The sequence below is a fragment of the Lissotriton helveticus genome, chromosome 9 (genome assembly GCF_964261635.1).
Source record: "Lissotriton helveticus chromosome 9, aLisHel1.1, whole genome shotgun sequence".
Lineage (NCBI taxonomy): Eukaryota > Metazoa > Chordata > Amphibia > Caudata > Salamandridae > Lissotriton > Lissotriton helveticus.
Window position 1 is genome coordinate 908820686 of NC_136070.1, and position 10270 is coordinate 908830955.

Below are 10270 nucleotides of genomic sequence, written 5' to 3' on the forward strand. Positions count from 1 at the left end.
CTAAACCATAGGTCTTCAAACTGTGGGGCGCGTCCCCCTGGGGGGGCGCAGCATCCCCTCAGGGGGGGCGCGCACTCCACCCTACCACTTCACCTTTCATTGTTGATTCCAGGCGCGCAACGCCTATTAGGCTGAAAGTGCTTCAGCAGCCCCCTGCTGTCGTGTGTCTCAGCCGGGCTGATGCTACAGCTCCAGCTGCTATGTGTTTGTGCGCATATTTCAGGAGCCCCTTATGGGCTACTCAAGTTGTGAAGACAAGCGCTTCAACGCCTCACTAGTAAGCGCTATATAAATGCAATTACAACATTACAGTACCATTTAAAGAATTCTAAGCTGTCAAAAAACGCTTGGTGCAACGAGTCGCCAACTGTGAAGGACAAACAAATCTTTGCTGCCCTCTTGCAGGAGTTCAAGGGGGCTTGGTAAACTGTGCTTAGGCAAATAATGGCAGATTCAGAACTAAATAAGTGGCTGGGTAAATAACACAGTGCCCTGATCAATGGGAAGCGCCAAGGCCGGCGCTGCTGTTCATGCAAATATTTATGAGCGAGGGGAGATGTTAACCCCAAAATAGAAAAGTCTTTTTTATGTTACCAGGAAAACGTTTCACGATCACGTGTGTGTGGGGGGGAAGGGGGGAGGGGGGAGTGATTGTCACTGCAACAGTTTGTCATCGGTTTTATTAATATTATTGTTAGTAACTGCAATATTATTACTATCACATTATTGTCATCGATAGCAGTAGTATTGTCATTATTTTGTCATCATCATCTTTAGCGGTTTGTAATGCACTTGTGACAACACAACATTGTTTTTTTTGTTTTATACAGCAAAAATTTGACCCAAAGGCATCAGAGCGCTTTGCATGAGCACCAGTTACCAGCAGAGAGGGGTGAGTATGCGGGAATGCATTCAGGGGCGGAGGCGTTTAATGTGTGGCATGAGAAGTGGACACAGTATCATTTTATTATAACTTTTCAACATGATGCACAGCAGCCACACTGCTCTACAACATAGCTTGAAGACATTGCATGTGTGGTAAAGGCATCTACGTGGAAAAGGCATGCTCTGGCTAAACACTTATAAAGGGATGTATGATATTACAACGCATGCTATTACAACGCATGCCTTTACGACGCAAGTTTTACAATGCAACTTTTACAACGACTTGCGTTGGGGGGCGCTGGATAGTGAATAGTTTAATTTACTATTCCAACTCCATTCCCCGTGGATAGTAGGGAAGGTGTTGGAAACTATTCCCTATCCTAGAGCGCCCCCCAGCACAAGTCGTTGTAAAAGTTGCATTGTAATGGTTGCGTCGTAAAGGTACTTCGTTGTAACAGTTGCGTTGTAAAGGGTGTTTACCCTTATAAAGTCCCAAAGGTGAGACCTATTGGCTATGCCAATCCTTGTTAAATAAAGCAATTTTATTTTAAATTCAGCCCGTTTTTCTTAAAGGAAAACGGAATGCATTTCAAAAAGAAAAATTCAAAGCTACCTTTTCATTTTTAAAGAGTAGGCAGTTGTCCATGGGACCACTGACTGCGCTTAAAAAGCGTTGGTGCTCACATTTACAGAGGGGAAGGAGTCCGTTGGGGACCCCTTGTTTGCAAATGGGTTATCACCTCTTTCACAGAGTCAGTAAAATATATATATTTTGCGACCGCATTCCGGTCGCAGAACATTCATACTTGCCTGTGACTCAATATTTGGAAGGGATGCCCTTGGCACGCCCCTTCCTCATACCAACTCGCAAACCCGATTGTGCGAGTCAGGAATAGGTTACTGACTCGCAAAATAGGGTTAGTACATGCTGGAAGCCATTTTAGGAGTAGCAAACGGCCAAGTTCTCCATTTGCGACTGCTAAAAATGGTAGTACATGTGCCCCTAAGTGCTTTGTTACTTCATCCAGTTCTATTTACTCCCAGATTCTGCTTTAGGGTTGGCCTTGCTAATCCAATAAACAGTAGAATCCATACCTGTTTTCTGGATATCCACAATGAATATTTATGATGTTCTCATGCAGACCTGGGTTCTAACTCGTAAGTTTACACTGGTAGAGAACGACTACAGAAAGATTTGCTGTTTGTGAAAAAGGCCTTTGTTTCAGAAGCAAGTTGAGTGCATAAATAGAACATCCTTCGGTTTAGACGTACATTCTAAACTGACGTAACATAACAACATCCTAACATGGTCAAACTAGCCCATCTCTTCTCCCCTGATACACCACTCACCAGAGGCGCAACTAGAGACAAAATTCGGGGGGGGGGGTGGCGGGGGTGGAAGGTTAATTCTTCCACCAATAGGCAGAGTGGAGATGCAGGGCAGGGTGAAAAACAACGTAGCCTCATTAACAAGGAAATGGTCTTTTAAAGACCTGTGAAGTACTGAGGTGAGGCTGTGTGTGTGCACCCAGGAAGCTGTCTCAGCCCGGCTGACATACACAATGGGGGGGGGGGCGCTGAGTCCAATGGGCGTTGCGCGCCTGCCACTCACACCCATGAGGTTCTAAAATCCGTCTTAACATCAACGTCAAAAATATGTCTACCGTTTAGCCTTCTGTTTATTTCCTCAGTCTTGAATTCCTTCCAAATTCCTGTCCATCTAGCCCACGCTGGGCCAACGCTGCATCCTCTTGCTTTTTGTTAGTGTCTCTCCTTCACTTTTCTGTTTCTAACCTGCTCCCCCCCTCGCTCAGTCTGGGCTCTCTCTTCCCATTTGCCTCTTGTGACAAAACTTAATATGCCAATAACCCCCCTGCCCAACCAATTTGTAACATAGCCTGACAGTCTGTGCCAGAGTGATAGTTTGCCTTGGCTCCTCCGAGGGATTGTAAATATCCGTATGTGTAGGCAAGAGGGCTTTGCTCTGTTGAGGGACTGTGATAATCTATCTGTGCATGTGTGGGCTTCACACACATGCATAGATGTGCATGTGTGAGGGCTCAAAGACACAGACACATGTGTCTTTGAGCCCTCACATCTCTGTGCTGAAAAGGCAATTCCTCCCCCCTCCAAAAGGGACCTGCCTTTAATGAGAACAACTCCAGACATGTTTGCTGCCTCTAAAACAAGCATTGGCAAAGCCAATAGGTCTCAGCAATCAGTGGTAATACATTTGTGGATATTAATAAAAACAGCCCCTGAGCCATACACAAATGCACTTATATTGCCATCGTCTGTAGCTATCTGATTGCTGAGACCTATTGGCTTTGCCAATGCTTAATCTGATATCTTGTCTAGGGCAAGGATGTGGCGCAATAGCCAGAGCTGATGACTGTGGAGCTGGGGAACCAGGTTCAATTCTTGGTGTCTGCTCAACATCCTGTGATTCTGGGAATATCACTTTATCGCCCTGTGCTTACAAAAAATGAATGTGTGCTTGTATAATGTGAATGATGCTCCTGTAAAGCGCTCCAATACCTTTGGGTCATGTTCGCACTGTATAAACCTGCAAAAAATAGATTACAAAATTGCAAGCACTCCAGTTTCCAGGTACTACTCAAAACTGGAAGTGGAGCTCTTTATTTCATATTATTTGCCCTTACCACCTGGGCTCTGCAGGAGGGAATTGTCATCAATGATGCAGAGTACCAGCTTCCAGAACTTTTTTGTCAGGTGGTGGTGGTGGGGGGGGGCTCGACGTGTAAAAAGGTTTAGATGGGGGGGCTCAGCTGACAAACGTTTGAAGACCTCTGCTCTAAACCCCTTCCATATAGGTGTATTTAATGATTTTCCAGCTACTCCTGCATGTTCCTCCTACATTTACTGCTAAAATGTAGACCTACATGTAAGAAGGTCTCTCCACTCATGGCGAAGATCTCAAAATAGAAAACATAGGAGAGAACAGATATCTGGACGTCGGTTTGTGAATTGAATCTTGTAGTATGTGAGTATTATTTATTATTATTGTATGTTAACAACTAGAGAGTGAGGGATAATTCACTCTTTGTCCCCCTGACAAAACTACTCCAAAACAACAAAAGAGAAAAAGAGTGGGAAGCTAAAGGACAGTACGAGGAAAAACCTCTTTCTTTAAAATAACCCTCACTCACCAACCTAATTGGTGACATGCTTCATCATTGGGTTCCCACCAGGGGGACCGAATGTCCCCCCCCCCGGTGTACTACGACGTCTGAATTACAGCGAAGAGGGTTTTAGTTGGGGATGGTGTCAGTGTCAGGGTAGTACAGATTTAAAGATAACTGGTTTTATCCCAAAACAAATTTTAATGATTGAAAACCAGTGATCGTTTAAAACAAGTGAGACGGACGTGAGCTGGCTGGTTAGGTTAACCAAGATTGTCCGGTTTACTAAAATATGTGAAAAGTGGTCGACATGTTTCTGCTTATGGTTGCAAATTCAGCTAAGCATTCTTCAGGACCAGAGACCCCACGGCGGTATACGCACGCTAAGACATATCCTAACCTATGGGGGTTGTGTGTAAGGCAAAACTCACAGTTTTGCCAACGCGGCCTTGTGGGATTTCCAAAAAGCTGCTGCACTGTGAAGGCGTTAAAGTCTTGTTTTAAACTATCACTGGTTTTCCACCATTAAAATTTGTTTTGGGGTAAAACCAGGTATCTTTTAATCTGCACTACCCTGACACTGACACCATCCCCAACTAAAACCCGCTCTGCTGTAATTCAGGCATCATAGCACACTGGGGGGACATTCGGTCCCTCTGGTGGGAACCCAATGATGAAGCATGTCACCAACTATATTAGTGAGTGAAGGTTCTTTTAAAGAAAGTGGTTTTTCCTTGTGCTGTCCTTTAGTATTATTATTGCAACAATACTAAACATATGAGAAAATGCAGATTGCAAATAGGCAGGTCTCTTAATGTCTATTACACGTGTGTGAAAACATAGAAAAAGCAGTATTGCAAAGGCTAGACCAGTTGGCATTTCCAATTCTTTTTGTGAAGGGAGAGAGACCAGAAATCTACCAATAACACCATTTCCCTTCTCCATACTATCCCAGCTTGTTTTGTGTAATGACCTAGTGTATTCAATGCTATTTCATGGGAGTGACCCACGCTACAAGACAAGCTACAAATAATGAGGCATACCTTCAGAGCCCTGCTCACTGCTAGAGTCCCCCTGCCCACGCAGAGCATTACTCTGGAAGATTACACATGCAAGATTGCATGGGGTCATTCTGCAAACTTCCATATGGATTCTTTGCAAGATCCCAATGGACTACCTAACAAGCTTCTGTCGTATTCATCTGCAAGAATTCTTTTGACTGCTCTGCTAACTCCTCTACAGTTTCTACCCAATCTATTTTAGAATTGCTCTGCAAACTCCCTTAGATTATGCGGCAAGCTCCCATAGGATTGATCAGAAATACAATATGGTTTCTCTGCAAGCTTCCATAGGATTATTCTGTAATCTCCCATAATGTTTCTCTGCAAGCACATTTGGTTGCTCTACAAGCTTGGATAAACTGACTTTGCAAAGACCCAAAGTGTTTCTCGACACGTTTGTTAGGATTGCTGCTGAAATTCTCATTATGTCTATCTACTCTGCCAAATCACACATAGCTCTGCAAGCTCCAATTGGTTTCAAAGGATTGCTTTGAAAACGTTTATGCCATTTACCCCAAACTCTCAGAGGATTTCTCTGCATGCTCCTGTAGCATTTTCCTGCAAACTTCGATAATACTGCTCAAAAAAGTTTATAAATTTTCTCTGCAAGCTGCCATAGAATTGTACTGCAAACAATGTCAGTGTCTCTCTGCAAGTTTCCACAAACTTGCTTCCCAAACACCCTTAGGGTTTCTCTAGAACATTTTTTAAGAAGTTTTGCAAACTCCAAAAGGGTTTCTCTGCAATATTCAACATGATTCTGAAACCTTTCATAGGATGTCTATAGGATGTCATGCAAGCTCCCATAGCATTGCTCAGCCGGATCCCACATTGCTTTTCTGCATTGTATCATAAAACTGTTCTGCAAGTACCCAGTGGTTTCTCTGTAAGCTCCAACAGCCACATGATAGCCCTGAAAACTCCAAGAGTGTTTCTTTCTAAGCTCTGTCGACATCCACAGAGTTTCTCTACAAACTCTGGTAGGATTGCCCTGAAGACTGCAGCAGGATTTCTCTGTTAGCGCCGCAGTAAAATTGTTCTGTCTGCATCCGTAGGAAAGATGCCACAGCACTGCAGTTTCCCTTGATTACTCACAAAAAAAGCCCGACTTAGACAAGTATGCTGAATTTCTCCTACAGCGCTCACTATTATTCTGCAACCGCATCTCTGCCCGGGGGTTCCGATTTCGATCGCTAACAGGACTGATCCCCGTGAATTCGAGCTAGCCATGCTCGCTTTCGCGATTACTCCACGTGAGCGGTGGCTGAGCACAGAGCACACCACTTTGAATAGGACCGCGGGGACCAAACTTCTTCACGAGTCACGACCTCGTCCGAAAAACAAAGAAAAGTGGCTGCGACAACAATACTGGTGCTTGTTACCAATTTGTACGTGGAGTCGTGGGTGTCCAGAGGTGGACTTAGTGACTTAATAAATAGGAGATCAAAAGTCAAGCCTGTCCCGGCACTCGCTCACCCTGCTGCGACACCTTGTGATCTTGGGCTACTTGCTGCTTCTCTGCACAAAACAATGCTTATGCTGTTTTGCCTTGCATTGGGGCACACTGAAAATGGAGAATATCACGTTTTAATTGCAGACTATTCATAAAAAGTCGGCCTGACTTGACCCTGGTTAAGAAACGCCAGACACGGCTAGAACAAAACACAGCTCATCAGTGCAATCCTCTCCCCCCATCCTAACAATAAGTAACTAGGGGTCCAAACCTGACAAAACACAACAGTGGCGAACGGACAGTTCACGTGTCCAGCCCAACTCAAGAATCCCCACTTGTTACATTCAGGCGAGCCACAGACATCTTTAACCCCGACTCTGGGCATACCTGCTCCGAATAAAACATTCAACAGCTGCGTGAGTCCGCGACTCCCTTCTTGAACACACCCCCACATATCGTGCCGAGCCCACATACGCCTCAGTACTTATAAGTGGTCCACTCTCTGTAACCCTGGGTAAGGATTCTATAGGTGGATGGCCATCGCTCCCCCTGAGACCACTGCCCAACCCACTCCAGGCGCGCCGTTTCCTGTACTGACCGTGTCCCTGCTGGCCACCTCAAAAGCATCCCCTTTACTCCATCCGAGGCCCCCGCCTCTCTACCTAGAGACTGCTTTCTTTCTCCCCTAGCTTTGGCGTCTGTCTACGTCCATCACCCCCCCCCCCCCCCACACACACACACAGTCGCTCTTCTCTCACCCCAAAGTCCCCCATCTCTCTACCCAGAGATCCACCCTATCACTGCACGCCGGATTCCGATCTGCAATAGGATTCCCTATTCCTCAAAACACCACCCAACACCCTCTTCCCCCATGGTCCCTCTGTCTTCTAGCCAGGGGCAACCGCATTTCTTTTATCCCAAAGCCCATTCCCCTTCTTTCTCCACCCGAGTGCATTCCTGCCAATATATCCCATTATCTTTCCACCTCAGGAATCCAATCGCTCCAGTCCAGTGTTTCCACTTCAGCTGGACCCCATGGTCCCTTTCGACCCAAAGGACCTCTTCTCGTTACACCACAGGGACCTCCAAGGATACCCCACACGACCCCAGGTTTCACCCTCTCTACCCAAAGGTGTTCCACTTCTCTTCGCCTGGGGGTCCCCCTGATCTTTCAAGGCTCCTCTCAACCCACCCCTTCATCAGACCCCACAACCCGCTCTAAATCTGCCTCCAGCCCTTTCAGGCACCGAGGGTTTCTTTCCTTCATTCTCTCATTTCATCCCCCCTCCCGTTTCACCCCAATACCGTTCTCTTTCCACCATTGGAATCCCCGCTTTTTACATCACAGCAGTCTTTCCTCCGGTCCGGGATTAACCCTTCCATCCTAGAATTCCCCCAATCCATCATAGGGATTCACTGCACCTCAGTGTTCACCCAAGGCTCCCCTCTCCCGCTCTTAATGTCCTCTCTCATCTCACCCCAGCTCAGCATCTGTTTTCCCCTCTCCACCCCAGTGTACCTCCCACCTCCAATTCCAGGGCTCCCCTGCTGTCTCCCCATCCGAGGGCTGCACTTGCGGACACCTCAGCCCACCCCCTCAGGCTTGCTTCCCTGTGCATCCTCCGCCCCAGGCATCCAAATCCTCGCCACCCGTGAGGTCCACCTCAGCGTGCCCTCCCCGCCCTCCTCTCCACCCACTCACGCACCATCCGCTCCCGGCTGCGCTGCTCCTCGTCCGGATCTCGCGCCGCTTTCCTCTGCCACACCGACAGCTCGGAGCGCGCGCCGAGCGGAGAGCGCAAGGCGGAGTGAGCGGCGCGCGCGGGCACAGGACCGAGGGCTAGGGGCTCGTGCACACGCGCGTGGGAACAGGAGACGGGGAAGAGGCAGGAGACTGAGGCTATCCTGAGATGCGAATAGCCACGCCTTCTGCCGGGCCAGGCGCGCTCGCGCTTCAGCACTGCCAGCGCGAGGACAGCTCTCGGTGTGAGGAGACTCAGCTGGCGCGAGGCGCACAGACCCGCTCCCGTACTGAGAGGATTTCCAGCGCTTCCAAGGAAGACTCTGTGTCTACTGTGTCTGTTTTCTCCCGGTGTCAGCCCAGGGACAAAAGCGCTTTTGTTCTGCAGGGGCTCGGCTGCATCTGGATATCCATTATCCGAGAGTAAAAGGATGCCCACGCGGAGGATACTCACGCGAGGCGGCAGACACTACAGCTACCTTCTCTGAAAGACTTAAGGCTTTCCAACTGCTCTACCAGGGCACCCAGACCCAGTCGTGTACTGTAAGGAGAGTATGTTCTGTCAGCCTCAAGCTTCCCAGTGGGAGGAGACCCATTTCTCCCACCATGAGCTCTTGCAACAAGTGCGAGAGAATCAATCACCCTCCCCCCTCTCCCCGCCCCCACCCCAGTGTAAGGCGATCCTTCGGTGTCAATAAGGGCCGGAGAAACAGTTGCCCATCCAACCCCTCCAATGAAAGGGTTGTTTGAAGACCCAGGTTTGCTCTGTGTCAGGAGCTTTCAGTAGCTACCAGTGAGTACCTGAAGGTGAAACGATCCATCTCTGAGGAAATCTCGCCTTTGCATTCCAAGGCAGGAATATAACCAGCATCCCATGAGTGGGGTAGGTGCGGTGCAAACTCATACCTGCCAACTTCCCGATGCAGGTCTCAGGCAATAATACTTAAAACTTAGTTGACTTCAAAGCAAGTTAATGGGAAAATAGATTCAATGTTTCCAAAATTTCCTTTGGTTTTCTCAGAATTTGGCATATATTCAAACTTTCTAAAAAAGTCCTTGGCCGACCGCTACGTTGTGGCGATTGCAGACCATGCGGATAAGATTTGGCCGAAAATGTAGTGAAAAAGGTGCATGTGTAAGCCTGTTAGACCAATGACGTTTGTTACAATGTTGCAGGATTTCAATGCCAGTTTTCGCCTGTGGGTGGGGTTGAGGGGGCTGCAACCTGGAGAACGGGGGGGGGGTTTCTAATGGAGTGGAGCATCTAAAATGCTTGCAGGGTATGGGAAGAGTCCTGTACCTGTCATAGGGCTGATTTATCCCAGCCACATTGGCCTTTAAAAGACACCCACTTTACACATGGCATATCCCCCCTCTTCCATTTGGAATTCTTGCCGGATCCCATTTGTCACAACATATTTGAATTGTTTCCTATATGCCTCTTGATGATCTTCATCTCCATTTTCTATTCTCCATATGAACAATTACTTTCACACCTCTCTTTCTCCCCTTGAAAATAAAATGCATCAATATCACATGCTGCATATGCCTCTACCTATGTATATAATTCTATGATTAATACTCAGCATGGAAATACATTGATGTTTACAATTTAATGAGTTTTTGGTGGCCCATAATTTATGATTTGATGTTTTAATTGCCTTTTTTAATGTGCCTATAGACTGTTTAAGTTTGCTTATATGAATTGTTTTCATAGTATACTCTTTTACAGACACTCATTGAGTATAGTTGGAATTGTCTAGGACTACTGTTTTCTTTATCGATCGATACCCAGGTCCTTTGACACTTTACTGGGTTTCCCTATTTATTATAATGGCCTTTTTAATGTATGTCATGCGGTAATGTTGAACGATATCTTTATTGGTAAAAGCACAGCAGCACAGCTGTCCCCATCAAGCACCAGTTTCATTTTCCTCAAATATTCACATAACAAAACGGGGAAAACAACCACCCTGTAAATCACATC

At 46.8% G+C, this 10270-nt stretch overlaps 1 protein-coding gene across 1 annotated transcript in view; it reads right to left on the reverse strand.

Annotated features, from left to right (window-relative positions):
* Positions 1 to 8309, reverse strand: part of LOC144781982 (sodium/calcium exchanger 2-like) — a 1191301-nt gene extending 1182992 nt beyond the window's left edge. The window contains exon 1 of the mRNA XM_078661082.1: positions 8249 to 8309. The gene's annotated coding sequence lies outside the window, so the exon portion shown is untranslated. The remainder of the gene's footprint in view (positions 1 to 8248) is intronic.
* Between the last annotated feature and the right edge of the window lie 1961 nt (positions 8310 to 10270).